This window comes from Euprymna scolopes, chromosome 8 (assembly GCF_053919585.1).
Source record: "Euprymna scolopes isolate OS-2025 chromosome 8, ASM5391958v1, whole genome shotgun sequence".
Lineage (NCBI taxonomy): Eukaryota > Metazoa > Mollusca > Cephalopoda > Sepiida > Sepiolidae > Euprymna > Euprymna scolopes.
In genome coordinates, this window is record NC_136489.1 from 143,221,950 (window position 1) to 143,248,124 (window position 26,175).

Consider the following 26,175-nt stretch of genomic DNA (forward strand, 5'->3'; position numbering starts at 1 on the left):
AATAGCTCATTTATTATATATATATATATATATATATATATATATATATATATATATACAGTGATGATCATATTTATTGGCACGGTAAAATAAAAGTTAAATTTTGTCTAATAAATTCTAAAAAAGGGATTAAATTAAAGAAAATAACAAAGTATATTATGTATTTTTAACTGGCCTTTCCGATGCAGCAATCGGATTTTAGAAAAAATAAATAACAAAGGAACAACAAACATAATTGCAAAAAACCCTTGTTCAAAATTATTGGCACGGCTTTGTTTTTCTTTTAGTATCAGTATAATATCAATCAATTTCCGGTTTACGTGCTTTCTGAACTTTTTTATAGCCATATTATGCTTGTTTAACGCTAATTCAGTGAATAATTTTTTTCAGATAATTTTTAGATAGCGATTTATTTAAACTATTATAAGTGACTAAATTATAATTTTCAATCGCCATGGTTAAAACTAAGGAACACAGCGAAGACGTCAAGAAGCTTGTTGTAGCATGCCATACCAATGGGGAGGGCTATGATAAGATTTCAAAGAAGCTAAACCTTCCCAAATCCACTGTTAGAGCCATAATAAACAAGTTCAAATCGCAAGGCCACGTTATGAGTTTAGAGGGTAGAGGGAGAAAAAGGATTCTTTCCCCAAGAGATGAACGGAAAATTGTTCGAAAAGTAAAACAAAACCCAAGGATCTCTGTTGGGGAGATTGTTGATGAACAGAGCACCTCTGGAGTGAATGTATCTCGACATACAGTTGGTAGAGTTTTGAAGAGAGCTGGTTTAAAAGCATGTCGTCCGAGAAAGACTCCCTTATTGAAGCCTATGCACCTGAAAGCAAGGCTAGCCTTTGCAAAACGTCATATTGATAAAGATGTTGCATTCTGGAAACGTGTTCTATGGACTGACGAAACGAAAATAGAGTTATTTGGCCATAATAAAGTGTCTTATATTTACAGAAAATCTGGCGAAGCTTTCCTGCCTAAGAACACCATACCCACAGTGAAGCACGGTGGAGGCAGTTTGATGTTTTGGGGATCCTTTGCTGCCTCTGGACCAGGGCGACTTGTTAAGGTCACAGGTAGCATAAAAAAGGAAGATTATGTTAAAATATTGGATGAAAACCTGAAAGACTCTGCTAAAGAGCTCTCACTTGGTCGTCGTTGGTGGTTCATGCAAGATAATGACCCAAAGCATTCGGCTAAACTGACTAAGAAATGGCTTGAGGACAATCATATTAATGGCCATGGAGTGGCCATCACAAAGCCCAGACCTTAATCCAATTGAAAATTTATGGAGAACATTAAAATTGAGGGTAATGCAAAGGAAGCCTAAGAATCTTATTCAATTGGAGGATTATTGTCAGGAAGAGTGGGCTAAAATTACTACTGAAGAGTGCAACAACTTGGTTGTAAACTATGAAAAGCGACGGAGGAAGGTAATCAAGGCCAAAGGCTATACAATTGATTATTAAATAAATCGTGCCAATAATTTTGAACAAGGGTTTTTTGCAATTATGTTTGTTGTTCCTTTGTTATTTATTTTTTCTAAAATCCGATTGCTGCATCGGAAAGGCCAGTTAAAAATACATAATATACTTTGTTATTTTCTTTAATTTAATCCCTTTTTTAGAATTTATTAGACAAAATTTAACTTTTATTTTACCGTGCCAATAAATATGATCATCACTGTATATATATATATATATATATATATATATATATATATATATATATATATATATATATATATATATATACGTGTGTGTGTGTGTGTGTGTTTACTCGTGTAAAGTGTGTGAGTGTCTGCGTCTGTCTGTGTATGCACGGCTTAAGAACATTTACTTATCTATTTTATTGCTTATATTCAATTCTTTTACAATTAAGAAAACGTGAGCACAACTGATGAAAATTGTCTTTGCACGAAATTAAAATCATTTTTATATATTAATAAGTGTTACAAGTGTTTAGCATAAAAAACAACACATATTCTTAAACATGGGCTATAGTGGCTAGTGGCGTAACAAAGTGTGATAACAAGCCTTTAATGTATATTTGTTTTAATTGTCAGTCTCTTTCTGTAACTTGACCATATTATTTCTCCATATCTTTCTCCAAGCATGCGTTCTCTTTACACCAGACACAATTTAATTTGTCCTCATTTAATACATTTTAATAAACAATTTATAATTTACACAATAGGTTGTTTAAAATGTACATTTGCTGTAATAAAGATACATTCTTCGAGAAATCGAGTAAAAAATTCATTGTAGATTGTAAAAAGCTATTAAACTCCAGCATATAACGTTTCATCAACGACGAGGGTTGTGAATAATTAGCACATAAATACAGTGTGCATTCAAAAGCAAATCTATTTATAACTTACAGTGTATCCCATAACTCCAAATACAAGCATTTAAGCCTAAACACCTGCTAATAAAAGTAAGTAAACACTTTATAAAAAAAAGTTGTCAATATAAACATGCCAGCTGTTAATAATTTTTTTTTGCCACCGTAATTATGTAGAACTGACTTTACACTTTTGGGCATGAAGTTTACAAGAACTTAACAAATAGATATTTAAATGCTCTTCCATTACTCCAGTACGACGTCACAGAATCGGCAGATTTGTTGGACTTTGCGCACCTCCACCTTCCGCTTATATGGTCCTCTAAAGGTGTTCTGCTGGGTTCAAATCTAGAGCCATGCTTGGCCAGTCAATCATCTTTAATCTCAACCTCTTCAGTAAAGCAGTGACTGTCTTTGTAGGTGTGTTTCGGGTTATTAGCAATTTGGAACACTGCCTTGCAACCCAGTTGCTGAAGGGAGGGGGGTCATGCTCTACTGCAGTATTTCACTGTAAATGTTTGAGTTCATGTATCCTTAAATTAAATATAACTCTCCAACACCTGTATCACTCATGCAGCCCCAAACTATGACATTCTCCCCACCATGTGTAACTGCTTAATCACGAGATTGGCATTGAATACAATTCTTAACCACATTCTGGACTTCCTGTTTTATATGTGAATCAACTTTCCGTAATAGATATGATATTCTTTCCACTCCCACATGTTGCATGCTATGCAACTCTTCTAGTTCACAAATTCCTAGGCAGCATACCGGGACGTCTTTTTGCTCAACTAACCACTGTTTTTTTATTCGTATTTGCGCATCATATTTGTTCGCGTTCTCTGAACTCCTATTTCATAGCTTTTCAGAACAGCATCTAATTCGGTCACGTTAATATGATTATGGTCATTTTTTCTCAACCATGCTGCCAATTTCCACGACCATACCGGTTGCAATATTGTTTGCATCGCACTACACGACTCCTATTTCTGTTTCAGGTATGTGCCAAGTTCCAGTAATCTTTTTCTATATCAGCTCGAATTTCTTGTATGACTTACAGTTTTGTCATCATCTTTGCCCTCCAAACCTACTCCACTTGCTCTTTTTTGTTACATAACTACATGGTTATCGCAGCCATCAAGCCACTGGATAATGTCCTAACGATTTGATAGAAAATAACTCCTGTTTACTAATTTATCCTCTGGGATTTTGTTACCTCATCTGAATGTAAGCTCTCCTATTCTTCTTGTCATTAGCTTAAGGCCCAGATATCCTTTTAGTCTAACCAATCTTTTGATTGCATCGCCATAAACATCAACTAACTTTCCTGTCCAATTAAATCGTTTTTGCATTTGCATATGTTTAAAGAGATCCTTCGGTGAATGCCGTCTCATTTCTGTTCGGTATCTGATTGGTCTTCTTTGATCATCTCAAGGTAGAAACCCAGCGCATCCCCATGGAAGAAAACCCGGAATAAAACTCGAAAATTCTTGCCCTTTTTGTAGCTTAATTACAAATTGTACCGTTTTGATCCACGGAACCGCATCAAATTCTCCACTAAACAGCGGTATCACATCTTTTCTCAATCTCTGTTTTCCTGATTCCATAATCTCTTTGAGCCGAAATAGCTTGTGGTTAAAACAATCAAGTGTTAAATTCGACACACTGCTGCCAAACCCTTGCTACTCCAAATCTCGACGCTCTGTTGTAAAAACTCTACTCCCAAACGAGGTACTCTACTTTCAAAACTTTGTTCTAGAACACGACGCACTGCTAACAAAACTTGCTACTCGGGCATATAAACCCAATTTCAACCCAATCTCTAAAATATCAGGTTTTATCTATTCAACTGGAAGCATCTCATTTGCATATTATGTGACAACATCGCAATCATAAAAAAGAGAAAAGGCGGCCATTTTCTTCTTTTAATTTCGTTCTTTTTTGTCTACGTGATACTCTACAGATTGCACATAAACAGGTTTGTACTGATTTTTAAGCGTTTAATTACAAAAAGCAACTTATTTTGCCTTTAGTAGCATTTCAGACCCTATTAATTCAATTTAATAACGTAATGAAATATGATATTATAACTAATGTAGAGTTCAATAACAAAACTGCTATACAGTACTGTCTGTAAATCTGAAGGGAGGGATTGCAACAAAGTTATTCCGAATGGATGTTAACATTTGTATTTTGTTATTGTTGATAACTGATCACTGATGATGTTCTAATGAAAATAGAAATACATGCATTGTGAACTTTATATATACAATTGTCTACTGTAATGCATTATCATTAAATATAATGACTTTTTAGTCCCTGTATTCAAAGCACTTAAAATTGAAAAGTATTTATATATCTAGTTCTGCACTACTGAAATATAAATGGAACTGTTTTGCTTTTAAAATATATTGCAAATGGATATTTATATTTAAAAAAAGATGTGTGTGAGTTTACGTGTGTATATATGGGTGTACATGTGAGCGCTAAGAAAAATGAACAGTAGTTTAGTGAAGTAATTGATACTAATGTGTGACCACTTTTAACAAAAAGTTAAAGGTAGAATTTAACAATACTAAAATATATGCAATCAACAAATAAAATCCTCTAACAAAATCATCAAAAACGCATCAAAATTTGGATGTCGTAAAATTAATATCGAACTATGAAAAATGGACAACGGTGTAATGTGTCGTACAATTGTATTTTATTGTTCAAATACAAGGCAAGGAGATGAAGGGGGAGATAGTCAAGATGGCTGTGCTTAAATCATTCTTGACACGTCTCTTGAAAAACAATTGATGGCGAAAACGATAAAGAAGATATGTGTGAAAGAAAAATTGGATTAAAACAGCTTTGGTAATTCAACAATTATGTCGACCGGAAAGGGAAATAAAATATAAATAAATTTATATTAAAATACACAATTAAACAGTTACCATTTTTTTTATATGTATCTGATTGTCTGACAATATTTAATAAAGTAAATTTAAATGCAACCGTATAAAACAGATAAAATAATATATATATATATATATATATATATATATATATATATATAATTACGACATATTTATATCAGTTCCAGAAATTCAATATAACTATAAAATATTTGATATAGAAATTCAATATATATATATATATATATATATATATATATATATATATGCATATATATAATTTTATTTTTTTGGTTTGAATAAGTCCCTTTCTCATCACTGATTATATAAACTTACCAATAGAATCCCAAATAAAATATAAACATAAATCATAAAAAAATGACAGTTATGATGGAAAGAGCACATCTACAGATAATAATAACCATTATAAAAAATAAGCAAACAAAATTAATAAACAAAGAAGTATGTCGATGCACATATATGCATATCAGCAACATTTAACGAAACAAAAAAATAATGAAGCGGTATATAAAAAACAAAGTTAAGAGTCAAATGCCAAGCACCAATTGTGGGTGATATTTTCAGAAGTCACTTTTCTGAATTTCTCTATTATTCTGATCTCGAGCGTTATTTTCACAGCGTCTTGGTCGATATGTACAATATTGCCTCGAGAAAACGAAATAAGTTTAAGTTCACTAAAATTTCTACTAGAATTGCCCGCAATACGTATGTGCATATTGCATTTGGTAAAATTCAGTTGCAAAAGTTACACTCCTAGAGGTTATAGGTTCAATCCTTACTGAGAGCGACACTCAAAAATATAATTCCGAATTCTACCGAGTAATGATTTATGGAACGAGAGCATAAATCCAAGAAAAGATACACAAGACGGTCGGAGAGCACATCGACTGAGACGTTGTGAAAATAACACACAGTAGTGGGAAGATTCCAAATAACAGGAAATATTTGATGTCCCCATTTAATTTACTTATATGTAATACTAGCATTTCAGCCCAGCTTGCCCGGGTGTTTGGAACAACAAAAAAGGGGTAATTTTTAAAAATTGACCCCTATTATGATCCCTTAACATTTATTGTTTTGGCCTCAAATGAAGCTATTAGGTTAGACCCATGTCCAAGGAACCTATATCTAACATTTCAACTGTTTAGACCCAAAATTGCCGGAGGAGTTTGGTAGAGTTCTCAAATGTCAAATCGTTGAATTTTGACACCTTAACAGCCAAATTTTTTATCGCAAACCAACCACAGCGATTTTCCCAAATCTCAGTACCCTGTATATCAAATTTAGAATCTGTAGACTAAAAATTGACAGAGTTATTCCGTAGGGAAATGTACACAGACACACAGACAGATAGACACACATACACGTTCACTTTTATAGATATATAAATTATTGCGAAAACATTAGAAGGGATATGATAAAAACCAGTAATCGAGCAATAAATTCAAAATGATTGCTTTTGATTCCAGCCAAAATATCCTATATATGTACAATATTCAGGTAAACATCAAAGCGAACAGAATTAGAAGAGTGATTAAAAAAAGAAATATATTATTATTATTATTATTATTATTATTATTTTTATTATTATTTTTATTATTATTATTATCATCATTATTATTTTTATTATTATTATTATTATTATTATTATTATTATTATTATTATTATTATTATTATTATTATTATTATTATTATATTAGTTAACTTCACGGTGTTGTGATGTTTTACACAATTCTTTTATTTAAGCGTGAGTTTTACACCAAAGCTAATGAGCATAATCAAAGAGTCAATTAGATAAAAAAAAAGCACCTGGCGTAGAATGTTTGCTGTGCCAAGCAGAACTGACTCCTTGAATATGATGATTTTGTACTTGATCCTTAAGGAGTTCAACTGTTTCTCAAGATCATCTAGAATTGAGTCAAGCGAATCTATGATGGAAGTTTTCTTGTTTCTCAGCAATCTCCACCTTCAGTTTCTTATAGTTCCGTAATTTCTCTTTTTTTGCCGAATAAGTTGGGCAAGTCACATTAACGATTTGGCATCAATTGACATTTTTCTCCACAATTACGTTTCCTTGTGAACTATTTCTCGGTCACACTGAATAATAACGTTCCGGAGAATCTTAATTTTCTAATTTTCTACTGCCGCTTCTGGGTGATGTTGAAACCACTTGTCCGTCACTTGGATGTGAATGCAGATGCGCACATATTTTGTCATGGCATTGTTTGTACTTCCTTTTTTGAGCAAGTGTAGCCACTATGGAGGAAATAAAGCAAAACATTATATAAAAGCTTCTAAGATTAAAATGGAATATTCACAGAATTCAGCCATTTAACGACAAGTTATTCAAGATAAACCAGTCAAGATTATTTAGAAATATGGAATAAAGTGAAGCTAAAACAGAGGTACCTTCAGAAGTTATAAAGTTCTGGTCAATACATAATCAAGAAAGACATCCCACAAGGATGATGTTGAATGGGTTGATGGAGCAAGTGAAAGACTGGAAGGACATAAGCAAGAGGATATCTGCATTTCTGTTGAAGAGTTGGGAAAACAAAGTTGTGCCTAAGTGGAAAAAATTCATGGGTATTGGTTGCGATTTTTTATTGGAATTCACGATTGTGCCCGATATCGGAATGAATCTTGTAGAAAAGAACTATTTAAATTATCATGTCAAAGGATGTTGGAAATTACAGATCAATTGATTGCTTGAACTTACTTTTGGAGACATCGACAGGGATATTCAAGACCATCTTTATATAAATGATTCACGGGCACTTGAGCCAAAACGCGGGAAGAAAAGATGATCAGGAACAAAAGACCAACTATTGATTGATAAATGTTTGCAAAAGGAATAATAATAATAATAATAATAATAATAATAATTATTATTATTATTATTATTATTATTATTATTATTCCTCTTTTGTTTTTCTTCTTCTTCTTCTTCTTCTTCTTTACATACTAGTAGTTCTCACACAGGTCATCATTAGAGTTTGCTCACCGACAATGACCGATGATGTTGCCTTCAGCCAAGTCTCGATATTCAATGTAAATACTGGCGACAGTTTCTCACTGGCAATAACCATCTTAACTGGAATTCCGGTGGCAATACGCCTCCCTAAGTTTCGCTCCTTTTCGTAGTCATCAAAGTCTGCTTAGTGTTTTCTCGGTCTTTCGAGCATTGTCGACTGGTGTGGTGCTAGTCGATTCGGGCTACATTTTTTCATTATTTTGTAATTTAAGTTTTATTATTATTATTATTATTATTATTATTATTATTATTATTATTATTATTATTATTATTACTACTACTACTACTAATAATAATAATAATAATATAATCAATTTTCTAGATGTAACATTTTATTTTGATGTTAATAGAGGGTAGAAAAAAAAACTGTCGCCCTCCGCAAAAAAAAAAAAAAAATGGTTCCATTTTCATTTGATGAAAACTGTCTTCTTTTTTTATTACATACTATCTACTAGTTGTTCAGTTTTGTAAAAACGCCAAGAGCGATAGGGGCCTTCTATCATATCTGAAAGTGACACACTGTTCAACGAGCGGTACATTGCCAGCACCCTCAAAATGCATCGCTGGATTGCCAAGAACAACAGGGATGTGTCCAGGGTGATGAAAACAAATTGTTATGGTTTTTGGTGTGTTTTCAAATGAGGGCCACATCATGCCATCATACATTTTCGAAGTCGGCTTGAAAGTCAACACCAAAGTGTACATAGATGTGTTGAAGCGTGTGGTGATCCCTTTGTGCAATCAGGTGGCCTCTGGCATACCCTGGCTATGACCCCAGGACTTGGTGCCAGCTCACATCCAAAGAGACCTAGACTTGGCTTCAGAAGAGGTGCTACAACTTTCTCTTTCTGGACCCCCTCCCTTCTCCTACCTGAACCTGATCGACTACTTCGTTTAGTCATACGTTGGGAACATCACCAAGATAACCTTCAACAACACAGAAAGCCAACCTGATCGCCGCCATTCGCCGACTATTCGCCGAACTTCCGCCGGCGCTTGTTGAAAAGGCATGTTCTCAATTTCAGATCGAGGCGGTGATTGAGGACGTAAGCAACTGCATGGAACAGTTGCCAGCTCCACTACATAATCAAGCTAGCTGAATTGATTTTTTCAATAAATGTTTTAAAATAGGGTTGTAGTGTTTTTTTTTTTTAGGGTGACACTTATATTGTTCCACCCCATAAATATGGCTTTATATGAAGGCGAATGCTAAAGGAAATCCAATTAATTCATCTATTAAAATATCGATTAGAAAGATACCGAAATGCATAAATCTGCAGACGAGTAAGAATAATGAGTTAAAATGTTTTTTAGTTAACCAGTTGTGTTAAAACTAATCTTGATCATAAATGCTTAGAAGAAAGCAATCAAAATTTCCTATTGAACAAGCCCCAATTCTTAACAGTAGTAGAAATAGAAAAGTTGTAAATTCGTACTAAAATGGGCAGATTGGTTTAGCAGAGTTATTTCAATATACCTCACGTACATGAAAATACGTATAATTAAAAAACTCATTAACATGTCAGGATAAGTTTTCTTCGTGGTTATATAGTTTGAGAAGTGATTGTATATGGATATAAGTAAACGGATAAAACACAATCGTTTAACAATTGTGTAAATTTGATTTTCCTTTTTTTATTTTATTTGCATATATCTCCATTCATGAGAATATATATATATATATATATATATATATATATATATATATATTCTCATAACCCTAGATGAATGGAGATATATGCAAATAAAATAACAAAAAAAGGAAAATCAAATTTACACAATTGTTAAACGATTGTGTTTTATCCGTTTACTTATATCCATATACAATCACTTCTCAAAACTTGATATTATAACCACAAAAGAACATTCAACAATAAAAAAAACGTATGAAAACAACGCTAGCAAACAACGCTAGCTAACAAATGGGAAATCAAGAAAAGCGGACATTCGCCGGTAGTCGAATGGAAAACAATAAGACAAGCTACCACGTGTAGGGACCTAGACGACCCATGTAGATTATGCCTTCATGAAAAATTTGCTATCATGTACTTTAAAGAACCCCAACATCTATTAAACTGTAGAAGAGAAATAACAAACAACTGTGTTCACAACATAACATTTACTCTAGGATAGCGATACAAAATAGTTTTAAAACTAACAAAAAACAATAGAAAATAAACAAATAAATAAATTAAATAAACATGAATATACATAAACGATCACACACATATATATATATATGCATATATGTATGTGCATATATATATATATTTATATATAAACTAACATTTAAAAAAAATACCCTAACCTAGATTTAAAACAGATCAAGAAACTAGATATCCAGGCTAAATAGAGCACACACAAAGGAACAGGTCAACCAGAGGTCAGATAGGCCTTTGTCCGATAAGTGCATGCTCATTGGCTGATAGGAAGGGCGCGGTGGATACTAGAAAGCTGATTGGCTAACTAAAATCTCAATAGAAGCTGTGTATATAAAAACAACAAACAACCACAAAATTCGCACATAAGCCTGAAGACTCCTAGAGTGGATGAAACGCGGAATATTCAGTGTAGCTTAATCGCCATATATATTTTATAACTTACTAACTAGCTCTACCTTCGTATTGAGCACTTTTTAAGTAAATGCTTAAAGTATATTAAATTTATGTGAGTAAATTAAGTAGTTTTATATATATATATATATATGTATATATATATATATATATATATGGTTGTCTTTACGATTACTGTTTCCACTTCACTTCATAATATCATTATTTAGAAAATAACATCTTAACATAGATAGAGAACTTCCTTTACCTATTCAATGCTTTCACATTTAATATTCATTAAAAACAATGATAAACGAAGTAGCAACCGGAAAGAAATGGAAACAATAATCCCAAAGAGAATCTTAACAGGACTATATATATATATATATATACGCACGTGCACACACACATACACACACATATATATATACATACATATATATATATATAAATTAAACGTACTATTAGAAAAGAGAGAGCAATCATACCTTTGCTAAAGAATCACCCTACAGGTGTCCCACATGCGGGAGATTCTTCAGAGCTCGAATCGGTCTAACAAGCTATCTCTGAGTACCCAGAACAGTTGATTGATTATGGTCATCTTCGCAAGAAATGGACGAATCATATATATATATATATATATATATATATATATATATATATAATTTAAAGGAGATTAGAATAATAGTCTAAAGAGCTGAGTGTATTTTAATGTAACAGTGAAATTACTAGTTTAATTAAAATACAGGAAATGCTCGTTGTAATTTAGATATATTATAAGCTCGATAGTTAAATGTCCTAGAGCTAATTCAATATTAAGTAATGTGATTTACAATTTAAAAATTAAAAAAAAAAAAAAAAATTTTAATTTAAAAATCAAATTTTAATTAAATTAAAAATCAGTTTCATAAGAAGGAACAACAACAAAGTCAATTATCTGTACGATCGTTTCGGAAATCCGTGCTTTTTATTTGTGGTATACATGAAGTTATGTAGAACAATTATATATAGTTTTTTTGGTAAGCACGGTCTCCTCATCAGCAAATTTAGGAGGATTTTTATTGAATTTAAAAGACACCATAAATAAACCTAGCATTAAAAGTAAGGCAGATGAATCTGAAAAAATTGAAATAAAAGGTTTGGATTTAAAATTTATAAGAAAATTAATATAGGTTAGAGATAGAAATGAGTAGAAAAAATATATATTTTTTGAATTTACATAATAAATTTGATTTAAAAATATATAGAGATAGTTACCTTTTAGTTTTTCTTTTTTTGAAATCAGGAACTGTGTTTAAAGTAGTCATTTAGATATTTGCTATAGCTTTTTATTTTATTGAATGATGAATTTTAAAAGGGCGACGCTCGTGTAGTAAATTGTTTCCGTTAGCGTATTTTGATTTAAAGACGCTACAGTTAATATATATAGAGAGAATATTTATTTTGCAAGTTTTTAAGGGGATATAATTGTCATGTGTTATTGACTTTATTTATTATTTGATTTATGGGTCTAAGGGAGGTAATTGGTCTAACTTAATTTATTAAAAAAAAAAAATTCTAATCTATTTTTACTAATGAGTATTTTTTAATGATTTAAGGTGGTTTATATTTATTAAATTTAAACCAACGTTTATGATTACATGTCAGAAGCTCGTGTCTTGAATTTACTAGTTTGGTTGTACTTTTTATATCTTATTTTATATCTAGTTACTTAATATATATATATATACATTTGTTTGATGAGAGTATGTTAATTTATTAAACAGAACAGTTTTGCTTTACGTTTTGGTTCTCTTATCTCTTAGCTCAAAATCAAAATATAATGCTATATTGATAATATTTTTCCAATTTTGATAAAAATACATGAGATGATTCTGATTCTAGAAAACATCCCAAATATAAACTATCAAACGCATGAGCGGTTTAAAGAAGATATTTACATTCTGAGAATTGTGCTTAATGTGTTTGTGTTTGATGTGAAATCGTTTTATAATTTGCTTGGGTGAAATGTTTCCAAAGAAGCTGAAATATTGAATTGATAAACAATTACAAAATTTATGAAAACATCGTTTTTCAGGAATGAATATATAAAAAGACTAAGCCTCGATTTAACGTTTCCCCTCTTAATTAATAAACGAATACTTTTAATGCCATTATCTGTGCATCCAATGTACTAAGTTCATTTAAAAATTTCATTTAATCTTTAACCAACATATATATATATATATATATATATATATATATATATATATATATCCACTTTTTATACTTTCTAATCATAACGAACTTATAATAAGAAAAATATTTCATAAATATCTTTTAAATAAGCTTACCAATATTAAGATTGCTTTATATTTTAATATTAATTCATTTATTCATATGTGCTATCATGTATTCATAGTTTTAAATATTTGTTTATTTCATTTTCAATTATTTTTCGCGTTAATGTTGAATTTTCTTATATCTACGTTGGAAGATTGCAGACTACTTTAGAAGCAGTCAATTCAGTATGTGACATACATAGAAAATGTAATTGTTATAAAGATGTCGATCAGATGCAGTGTACGAACGGAAAGTTAGTGTATATATGTGTCCATGGAGCCTGTCTCAATAGCAGAACTCGGTTATTTCCAACGAATAAAATGGTTCCCGCTGTAAAGCATTAAACGTGGCAGGTATTACTTTTCATACACGAGTCAAATTTCAAAGCTATTCATAAAAATGTGCAATTTATAGTCATTATTAGATCAGACGGATTGAATAGAATTAACATGAATTTCTAAGAATTGTGACTTCCAAAAATGATTTGGTTTTCAATACTGCTGATTTGGGTGCGTCAATTCATTTTGTACTGCCTTGATATTCTTAGTGTGATTCTGTTAAATATATTAAAATTGAAAATAGAAATTTAAGGCAAATATAATGCAAAATGAGTGAACCTGTCTTTAAATGTAATTACAAATCCTATTAATATTTAATATACTTCTGATTAAATTCATCATTGTATGAAATATGACGAAAATAGATAAATCCACTGGAGATACACCATAGAAAAATATTTGTTGAAAGAAGAAAAAAAGTGATTTACTCTTTCATGTTTTTTTTATACAATCTTTTCAAATATTTTCTTTCAACTACGATGAATCATTTATAAGTGTTTTTTTTTTATCTTAAATTGAACGTTATGACACAAACTTAACTTGAACGTCATGACACAAATATAACTTGAACGTCATGAAACAAACTTAACTTGAACGTTATGACACAAACTTAACTTAAACGTTATGACACAAATATAACTTGAACGTCATGAAATAAACTTAACTTGAACGTCATGAAACAAACTTAACTTAAACGTTATGAAACAAACTTAACTTGAACGTCATGACACAAATATAACTTGAACGTCATGAAACAAACTTAACTTGAACGTTATGACACAAACTTAACTTGAACGTCATGACACAAATATAACTTGAACGTCATGAAACAAACTTAACTTGAACGTTATGACACAAACTTAACTTGAACGTTATGACACAAATATAACTTGAACGTCATGAAATAAACTTAACTTGAACGTCATGAAACAAACTTAACTTGAACGTTATGAAACAAACTTAACTTGAACGTCATGACACAAATATAACTTGAACGTCATGAAATAAACTTAACTTGAACGTCATGAAATAAACTTAACTTGAACGTTATGAAACAAACTTAACTTGAACGTTATGACACAAACTTAACTTGAACGTCATGACACAAATATAACTTGAACGTCATGAAATAAACTTAACTTGAACGTCATGAAACAAACTTAACTTGAACGTTATGAAACAAATATAACTTGAACGTCATGAAACAAACTTAACTTGAACGTCATGAAACAAACTTAACTTGACCGTTATGAAACAAACTTAACTTGAACGTCATGACACAAATATAACTTGAACGTCATGAAATAAACTTAACTTGAACGTCATGAAACAAACTTAACTTGAACGTTATGACGCAAACTTAACTTGAACGTTATGACACAAACTTAACTTGAACGTTATGAAACAAACTTAACTTGAACGTCATGACACAAATATAACTTGAACGTCATGAAACAAACTTAACTTGAACGTCATGAAACAAACTTAACTTGAACGTTATGACACAAACTTAACTTGAACGTTATGACACAAACTTAACTTGAACGTCATGACACAAATATAACTTGAACGTCATGAAATAAACTTAACTTGAACGTCATGAAACAAACTTAACTTGAACGTTATGACACAAACTTAACTTGAACGTCATGACACAAATATAACTTGAACGTCATGAAACAAACTTAACTTGAACGTCATGAAACAAACTTAACTTGAACGTTATGACGCAAACTTAACTTGAACGTCATGACACAAATATAACTTGAACGTCATGAAATAAACTTAACTTGAACGTCATGAAACAAACTTAACTTGAACGTTATGAAACAAACTTAACTTGAACGTCATGACACAAATATAACTTGAACGTCATGAAACAAACTTAACTTGAACGTCATGAAACAAACTTAACTTGAACGTTATGACGCAAACTTAACTTGAACGTCATGACACAAATATAACTTGAACGTCATGAAATAAACTTAACTTGAACGTCATGAAACAAACTTAACTTGAACGTTATGACGCAAACTTAACTTGAACGTCATGACACAAATATAACTTGAACGTCATGAAACAAACTTAACTTGAACGTCATGAAACAAACTTAACTTGAACGTCATGAAACAAACTTAACTTGAACGTCATGAAACAAACTTAACTGTAACGTTATGACGCAAACTTAACTTGAACGTCATGACACAAATATAACTTGAACGTCATGAAACAAACTTAACTTGAACGTTATGACGCAAACTTAACTTGAACGTCATGACACAAATATAACTTGAACGTCATGAAACAAACTTAACTTGAACGTCATGAAACAAACTTAACTTGAACGTTATGACGCAAACTTAACTTGAACGTCATGACACAAATATAACTTGAACGTCATGAAACAAACTTAACTTGAACGTCATGAAACAAACTTAACTTGAACTTCATGAAACAAACTTAACTTGAACGTCATGAAACAAACTTAACTTGAACGTCATGAAACAAACTTAACTTGAAGGTTATGACACAAACTTAACTTGAACGTTATGAAACAAACTTAACTTGAACGTCATGACACAAATATAACTTGAACGTCATGAAACAAACTTAACTTGAACGTTATGACACAAACTTAACTTGAACGTTATGAAACAAACTTAACTTGAACGTCATGACACAAATATAACTTGAACGTCATGAAACAAACTTAACTTGAACGTCATGAAACAAACTTAACTTGAACGTTATGACACAAATATAACTTGAACGTCATGACACAAATATAACTTGAACGTCATGACACAAATATAACTTGAACGTCATGAAACAAACTTAACTTGAACGTCATGAAACAAACTTAACTTGAACGTTATGAAACAAACTTAACTTGAACGTCATGACACAAATATAACTTGAACGTCATGAAACAAACTTAACTTGAACGTTATGACGCAAACTTAACTTGAACGTCATGACACAAATATAACTTGAACGTCATGAAATAAACTTAACTTGAACGTCATGAAACAAACTTAACTTGAACGTTATGACACAAACTTTACTTGAACGTCATGACACAAATATAACTTGAACGTCATGAAACAAACTTAACTTGAACGTCATGAAACAAACTTAACTTGAACGTTATGACGCAAACTTAACTTGAACGTCATGACACAAATATAACTTGAACGTCATGAAACAAACTTAACTTGAACGTCATGAAACAAACTTAACTTGAACTTCATGAAACAAACTTAACTTGAACGTCATGAAACAAACTTAACTTGAACGTCATGAAACAAACTTAACTTGAAGGTTATGACACAAACTTAACTTAAACGTCATGACACAAATATAACTTGAACGTCATGAAACAAACTTAACTTGAACGTCATGAAACAAACTTAACTTGAACGTCATGACACAAACTTAACTTGAATGTTATGACACAAACTTAACTTGAACATCATAACGCAAACTTAACTTGAATGTTATAACACAAACTTAACTTGGACGTTATGACACCAACTTAACTTGAACTAAACTTGGACGTTAGGACACAAACTTAACTTGAACGTTAGGACACAAACTTAACTTGAACGTTATGACTCCAATTAACTTGAACGTCAAGACGACAACTAAAATTGAATGTTAGGACAAAAACTTAACTTGAACGTTAGGACACAAGCTTAATTTGAACGTTATGACGCAAACTTAACCTGAACGTTATAACGCAAACTTAACTTGGACGTTATGACGCAAACTTAACTTGAACGTTATGACGCAAACTTAACTTTGACGTCAGGTCACAAACTTTACTTGAACGTCATGACGCAAACTAAAATTGAATGTTAGGACACAAACTTAACTTGAACGTTATGACACAAACTTAACTTAAACGTTATGACGCAAACTTAACTTGAACGTTAGGACACAAACTTAACTTGAACGTCATGACGCAAACTAAAATTGAACGTTAGGACACAAAGTTAACTTGAACGTTAGGACACAAACTTAACTTGAACGTTATGACGCAAACTTAACTTGGACGTTATGACACAAACTTACCTTGAACGTTAGGACACAAACTTAACTTGAACGTCATGACGCAAACTAAAATTGAACGTTATGACACAAAGTTAACTTGAACGTTAGGACACAAAGTTAACTTGAACGTTAGGACACAAACTTAACTTGAACGTTATGACGCAAACTTAACTTGGACGTCATGACACAAACTTAATTTGAACGTTATGACGTAAACTAAAATTGAACGTTAGGACACAAACTAAAATTGAACGTTAGGACACAAACTTAACTTATACGTTATGACGCAAACTTAACTTGAACGTCATGACGCAAACTTAACTTGGACGTTATGACACAAACTTAACTTGAACGTTATGACGCAAACTTAACTTGGACGTTAGGACACAAACTTAACTTGAACGTTATGACGCAAACTTAACTTGGATGTTAGGACACAAACTTAACTTGAACGTCATGAAACAAACTTAACTTGAATGTTAGGACGTAAACTTCACTTGGAAGTTATGACACAAACTTAACTTGAACGTTATGACGCAAACTTAACTTGAACGTTATGACACAAACTTAAATTTAATGTAATGACGCAAACTTAAATTGAATGTTATGACGCAAACTTAAATTTAATGTTATGACAAAAACATAACTTGAAGGTTTTGACACAAACTTAACTTTAACGTTATGACGCAAACTTAACTTGAACATTATGACACAAGCTTAATTTGAACGTTATAACACAAGCTTAATTTGAACGTTATGACAGAAACTTAACTTGAACGTTATGACGCAAACTTAACTTGAACGTTATGACGCAAACCTAACTTGAACGTTATGACACAAACTTAACTTGAATGTTATGACGCAAGCTTAATTTGAACGTTTTCACACAAGCTTAACTTGAACGTTATGACACAAGCTTAATTGAACGTTATGCCACAAACTTAACTTAAACGTTATGACACAAACTTAACTTGAACGTTATGACGCGAACTTAACTTGAACGTTATGACACAAACTTAACTTGAATGTTATGACACAAGCTTAATTTGAACGTTATGACACAAACTTAACTTGAACGTTATGACACAAACTTAACTTGAACGTTATGACGTAAACTTAAATTGAACGTTATGACGCAAACAACTTGAACGTTTGACGGAAACTTAACTTGGACGTTATGACGCAAACTTTACTTGAACGTTATGACGCAAACTTAACTTGAACGTTATGCCACAAACTTAACTTGAACGTTTTCATACAAACTTAACTTGAACGTTATGACACAAACTTTACTGGAACGTTTTCACACAAACTTAACTTGAACGTTATGCCACAAACTTAACTTGAACGTTTTGACCCAAACTTATCTTGAACGTTATGACACAGACTTAACTTGAACGTTATGACACAAAGCAACTCTATGTGTGTGCTTAGTATAATTGTTCAGACTAGATTTAAAACATGAAAAGCTAATAGTTAAAATGGAAACAAGATGAACTTGTTTTGCACCTTCTTTGACAATAAGTCTTGTTAGGAGTGACTAGTCTGCTGTTATGACATTTGTTCGTAGTAAAGAGAACATTTGAACATTTGTTCAACTTTATCGGAATTTGTTTCAAAAGAATTTGTTAGATAAACTAATTCAAGTTTTGCTACTCGCCCAAATGTTTTGCTTCATTTTTGAACTATCTATGAAGTAAGTAATTATTAACTGTCTTAGCTACTGATCGTAAAAAAACACATTTTATTATGTTAAAGCTGGCATTTGATGTCATTTCAATTCAGATAATTATTTAACTTGACATTTTAGAATAAAGGATATATGTTTTGTGTTGAAATACTAATTTGAATCTATCTTTGCTATTTAAAATAAGATTTAATTTTACTTTTTAAAAATGTTTTCAATAAATATTGATATTCATCGTTAATTTTACATTTTGTGATTTTGAACTTTGATACGTTTTTTTTTTCGTTGAAATAACAAAATTTAAGTATACGTTTGTTTAAGTAATTACGTTTCCAAACTAAGTATAATGACTTTTTCACACAAAATTTGAACAAAATTAAATATCAGCAATTTTAGCGTGTTGACAAAGAAAGCGGTCGTTTTGTTGGAACTTTTATTTTAATAAAAAAATCACGTCTTTTTATATGAATAGTACTCATAGTTGCAATTATTATGTTGAGAATAATTGTATATCATTCTGTTAATTGTGATTATTTTACGATCTTTCATATACTTTATACAATAATTGTGATAATAATATTTATTGAACGTATTACAAATGTATACTCTTTAAACTTTCAGATAATAAGTAATTTAAACTCTACTAAATCTATAGTTGAAAAACGTAATGAACAAATGAACAGTTATAGTAGGAATGAAAATACGTCTTACTTAAAGCCTGATTGTCAGCTAATGAATTTCAAATCTGCAATCTGGACGTGAGGACACTTCGGAAAGCAATAAAATTCTGTTTTTAACTTGGAAAAATGGCACAGAAACGTATGGAATGTTTCAAACTGTTTTGGGTCAATCTTGCATTAATCAAGCACCAGTTTTTGAGTGGTAAAAGATAATCAAGCAAAGCATGGATGTGTGGAAGTAGTAAGGAAGTCTTTCGAAGTTGATTGATGAAATAAAGAATTTCATGGATAAGGACCGCCGTGTGTCTATAGAGACAATAAGTGCACACTTTGATATCAGTGTGGAAACTATAAACACAATTATTTGCAGGGAACTGAATATGCTATTATCACGAAGTTTGTTCCAAGAGTGTTCAGAGAAAATCAGAAGGAAACACGTTGCCACGACAGCAGCGAAATGGTCGAACTGACAAGATATCGAAGTCTTGATGCTGTGGAAACCTGCGATGAAAGCTGTGTCGACTGCTATAATCCAGAGAGCAGGACACACGATTTTCTAGCGGAAGAATGCTGGCTGTTCCAGATCCAAGAAAGCCCGACAGAGCATATCCACCCAGAAACTTATGATGTTCCCTTTTTTTACAGTACGGGTATGATCTACATCCACTGGGTTCCCACTGGACAGACAGTCAACAAATAATACTATTTTGAGGTTTAAAGGGAGTTCAAGAAGAGATTCCGTCGGAAGAAATCAGCACTCTTAAAATCGGGTCAGTGGCTTTTCCACCAGGACAATGCACCAGTTCATAACGCCATCCTTGTCACAGACTATTTGACTGAGATGAGCATAAATGCAGTTTCTCAGCCTCCCTGTGATCTTTGGTTATTCTTTAAGCTAAAGGAAAACCTTAGAGACTGTCGTTATGAGACAATTGAGGAGATGAAAGAGACTGTGACGAGGGCCACTCAAACGTTCACACAAAAGGACTTTCATGGGCATTCCAGAAGTTCTTTAAACAGTACAAGTGCATTGCAGCCGGAAATGATTACTTCGAAGGAGAATAGAGTTTAATGTGTGTACTATAAAAAACTACTAAAAAATCTGGAAAATTATTGAAAGCATCTCGTAATTACATGCATTGATTATAATAAAGTAAGGTTAGGCTTTCTTTTTGCCAGACACCATGTATACTACATCCACCAAATGCTATGTATGTTAGTGTATAATCGAAATTAATTATATAAATAAATTACAACATGCTCCAAATTCGATGCTATGCATTTTCCTTTCTCCCACAAAGTTAGCTTTTATCTTAAAATGAGAAGAAAAATATGATAGGATATTGAAAAGGTAATCTTTGCTGGTTTATTTTTTCTATCAATATAAACAATAGCATATTTTTATAAGTTGAAAAGATGTAAAACTATACTTACCGTTACAGTATACACAATGCTTTGGGCGCATCCTCAATCCTGAAAATAATATTAAATGCGATTGTTGCAAGATCGATAGTGATGTATAAATATCAGATTAACATTGCACATATTTTAAGGCAGATGAGCAAACTTAAAAGGGTTACATGCTTAGTAGAAAAAAGTCAAATATTATTTACATCAACTAAAACCGTGAAGTGAAGTGAGAGTGAAGAAATAAAAAGACAAAACGCTACTGGACGAAAGAACACAATCACAACTCTATTTCTTGTTACGATAGGCGGTAACTTTCGAGGAGGATATTTACAATGGATAATATAAGAAAACTGCGTGAGTATTATAGTACCGCTGGGGTATTTAATGCCAAACACCACACGTATGATTTTATATTTAATTGCTTCGTAGGTTGAATTTCTTCTGTAGTCTGTAAAAGATAGTTTTTATTTAACACAAAAGGCAATTATAGATACTACCGTTTCTAGCGATAATGGTGTAATACCTGGAATTTACATGTATTCATCGAATCGATGAATCGTGTTTAGAATAATACACAACCCACAAGGCATAAATATCACACAAAGACACTTATTTGTGACACGAAAGAAATATGTATCACACAAAGACACTTATTTGTGACACGAAAGAAATATGTATCACACAAAGACACTTATTTGTGACACGAAAGAAATAAAAGAAGCATGCAATACAGATAATAGGCGATGATAAATAAAATAAATAATAATATTATCATAAATTAATTAATATTATAATAATTAATTAATATTATCATAAATTAATTAATATTATCATAAATTAATTGTCAGTTGAAACAAACACTTCAGATATTGGCAGAAGTGCGTGAGAATATGGAGCAGCAGGGAAATGGCAGAAAAGTTCTTATGACAGTTAATGTATCACAATTAAATCAGATTAGAAACAGCTACAACAAGCTATGAAAGAATTCCACGAAAAGCTTTTTATAATCGAGTATTTTTTTTAAATTGGCATTAAGGCAGACAAAAGACAGTTTACTAATAAACCAAGGCAAGATCGCCTCCGTACCGGTCAAACATCAAAAGCGATCAAATCCACTGAGAAGAGTCTAAGGAGATACCCAAGGATGCCTCTCAGAAATCTAATAAAACGGGCAAAATACCATTGGAACCATATTCAACATTCTCTACACTGATCTCCAAACATTTCCTTGCAAACATCAAAACACACAATTGCTATTTGTAAGTTCTGTCGATGAAACAGAAGCAAAATGTTAAACTCCTCCTATCGTATGTTACAGCTGGCATGCTGATTAACTTGCTTTTCAGTAATGGAAATAAATTTCACGTCAAGCAGCATGTTAACATTGAAAATAATGGGATTTGGTCTCGTACAGATGATGTTGAGTTGCAAGTTATTAATTGGAGGCAGGGTGCAGAGTCAGCAAAAAGACTTAAAAAAAGGAATATCTTTTTCATTTGCTATTCTGTAGTTCTTCTTAAATTCTTCTAAAATTAAGTTATTATAAATATTGTAACTTACACAGGAAGTATTATAGTGCGGTAAAATATGCTGGTTTGTTAGATTTAACACGAATTGAGCTTCCAAGCAAAAAGATTGATATACAAATAAAGTTTAATATAATGGAAAACAATATATTTTAACAAAATACAAGCGTACATACACACACATACACGCACGCACACGTACACACACACGTATACACACACACACATATATAGACGACACAACCATATCTAAAATAACAAAACTCTGCACAACATACAATAGTACATTAACTAAAAAAGAAAAAGACTTCCTTACAAACTTCACAACAAAAACAAACATCTTCTATGGGCTACCCAAAATACACAAATCTAACCAGGTAAGACATGCCATCAACATACAAAAGTCAGAATACATAAGCACCTCAAACCCCAACGACCTCACATTCAGACCCATAGTAGCAGGACCATCATGCCCAACAAGCAGACTTAGCAACCTAATAGATATACTATTACATCCCTTCACCAATCTATCAGAAGTTTTGTAAGAGATAACACACACTTCCTTAGCTCCCTACCACAAACAGTAAACGATGGGACTATACTAACCACATTCGATGTTAGCAGCCTATATAGCAATATCCCACACAATCTAGGAAAAGAAGCTATCGCATTTTGGATTTACAAACATACACAGACTTTACACCCCAGATTCAATAAACAATTCGTGATTGATAGCATCGACATAATCCTCAATAACAACTCCTTCCAATTCAATAAAGACAACTACATCCAAATACTAGGCACAGCAATGGGTACCAAAATGGCACCGACATATGGCACCCTTACACTCGCCTTCCTAGAAGAGACCCTTTATGAAAGGATAGAGCAAAAGTACGGGCACAATATAAAAACACTCTTCATAAAATCTTGGAAAAGATACCTAGACGACTGCTTTATCCTCTGGAGAACCTCATGGGGGATATCAAAGAACTCCACACTTTGCTACAAAATCTACACCCAAAAATAAACTTCACACTAGAACAAAGCCCCACAGAACTACCTTTCCTAGACATCCTAGTAACAATAAAAAACAACAACATAATCACAGACATCTACCACAAACCCACAGACACTCAACAATACCTCCACTTCAAAAGCCATCATCCTAAAAACTGTCTAAAATCAATACCTTACTCCCTAGCACGTAGAGTCTGCACCATAGTAACAGACAGACACCTCCGTTCAACTAGACTGAATGAACTACAAATAAAACTGCGGAAAAGAGGATACCCACTACCACTAATACAGAAAGGTATTGAACTGGCTGAAAAAATTCCAATAGACCAACTAAGAACCCCAAAAGAACACAAAAAAGAACAAATTCTAGCATACGTCTCTACACACAACACAAACAACCCAGAACTATTCACACAGATAACAAAAAACCTTATCCTCCTCAATCAGAACGACAAACTAAACAACATACTTAAAACAACAAAAATAATAAAAAGCACCCCTATCTCTAATACAATACACTGAACAATACCAACCCTACTTAACCTCGAAACCAACAACACTAGGAGACACCTAGAACCATAGTATAATATCTGTTCCAACACCTCGCTCCCTCCTCAGTCAGGGGAGGAGAACCCCCTCATGACTGAAACGACTATCTTCCCTTCTATTATCCCCCTCCCATACCTACACCCCCTCCAATGCCCCCCTCTGGGGAACAAAATCTTCCCCACACTAGGAACCGATCCTGGGTCTGGCCATACCCATATGAGGAGACAAATAAATAGAAACATTAAAAAATCCCCTATTTTAAATACACCCCTCTTTCTAAACAAACATAATATAAGACTAAAACGAAAAATCACAATACTAAAATCCAAGAATCCAAAAAAATAAATATCAAAATAGAATGAAAGCACACCTACCCTTACTTCAGAAGAGCCAGTCCCCCCTCCCCACACATACACATTAGTAACGACCTCGGACCACAGCCGCCTTCGTAAGGAAGCAAATAACCCCAAAATACTATAAAACAATATACACATTCCCAAACCAATAAAAGCAAACACACACACACACGCACACACACACACATAAACACACACGCACACACACACACACATACACACACCCTACCCCACCCTAAAGGAAAGGAAAAACACATTAGCAGAAAGAGATAGCGACTGACTACAGCGAGGTCAAAATCTCCCTGGACAAACCAAATAAAAAAGCAATAAAAATTCAGCATACCAATGTATAATAAATACTTACAAGCCTCCACACCTTGGAAAAACTTCAAACTAACTACGAAAATCGCCATTTTTACACATTTGAAATTAATTTCTGACGAGGACGCATCACAGACCGTCTGAAACGCGCGTAAACGATTTCAATGACCTAAAAACATTATTACAATGATCCAAACATAATTCTCAATGAAAAACGAAGACACAGAATAATAAAATAATGTAAAAAATACACATTGTTGGTGACTACTCCCTTATTTAAATATATATATATATATATATATATGTATATATATAAAGGGTGTCCCAAAAGAAGCTGATAGTTAAAAAAATTAATAACTTTCTTAATTTTTATATTTTTCTTTTATTTTTTTCGACGAAACTTCAACAAAGAAATTCCCCTTCTCCCAATGCAATAAAATCTATAGTGGCTCGATTTCATGAGCAAGGGTCTGTATGTTACCTCCATAAATCTGGTAGATCCCGTACGGCAAGAAGTGATGAGAATCGTCAGAGATTAGCAGAGAGTGTGGCCGAGGATCCATCCACATCAGTAAGAAAGAGATCAAGTCAAATTGGGGTTTCTCGATTATCTCTTCACAGAATGTTTCATGAATAGGGAAATTTTCCATATAAAATGCAATTGGTGCAAGAGCTACAGCCAAATGATCCGGAAAAAAGGTTGGAATATGTCATGCAATTCCAAGATTTGGCCAATGGGGATCCTAACTTTCTCTAAAACCTCATTATGTCCGATTAGGCCCATTTTCATCTGAATGGATTCATAAATAAGCAAAATTGCAGGATTTGGAGATCAGAAAATCCACACGCAACAGCACAACGGCAATGAAACCCTCAGAAATATACAGTGTGGTGTGAAATAACGGCGGATGAAGTAATCGGAATTGGTGGACATTTGAGTAGCATCATTTTTCATAACTAAAATTAGAATTTGTGAAAAACATACGCTAGATTAAGTTGCATAAATAAAAGTAGAATAAATAAAGTATGATATCTTACTATATGTCAAAATAT

At 32.3% G+C, this 26,175-nt stretch overlaps 1 protein-coding gene across 7 annotated transcripts in view; it reads right to left on the bottom strand.

Annotated features, from left to right (window-relative positions):
• LOC145283807 (neuropeptide F receptor-like) overlaps positions 1-26,175 on the bottom strand; it is a 489,066-nt gene that overhangs the window by 382,373 nt on the left and 80,518 nt on the right. For 4 of the 7 annotated variants that reach the window (XM_080132886.1, XM_080132890.1, XM_080132885.1 and 1 more), the window contains exon 2: positions 21,378-21,416. The exons of the other annotated variants lie outside the window; for them this stretch is intronic. The gene's annotated coding sequence lies outside the window, so the exon portion shown is untranslated. The remainder of the gene's footprint in view (positions 1-21,377; positions 21,417-26,175) is intronic. 7 annotated transcript variants of the gene reach the window in all.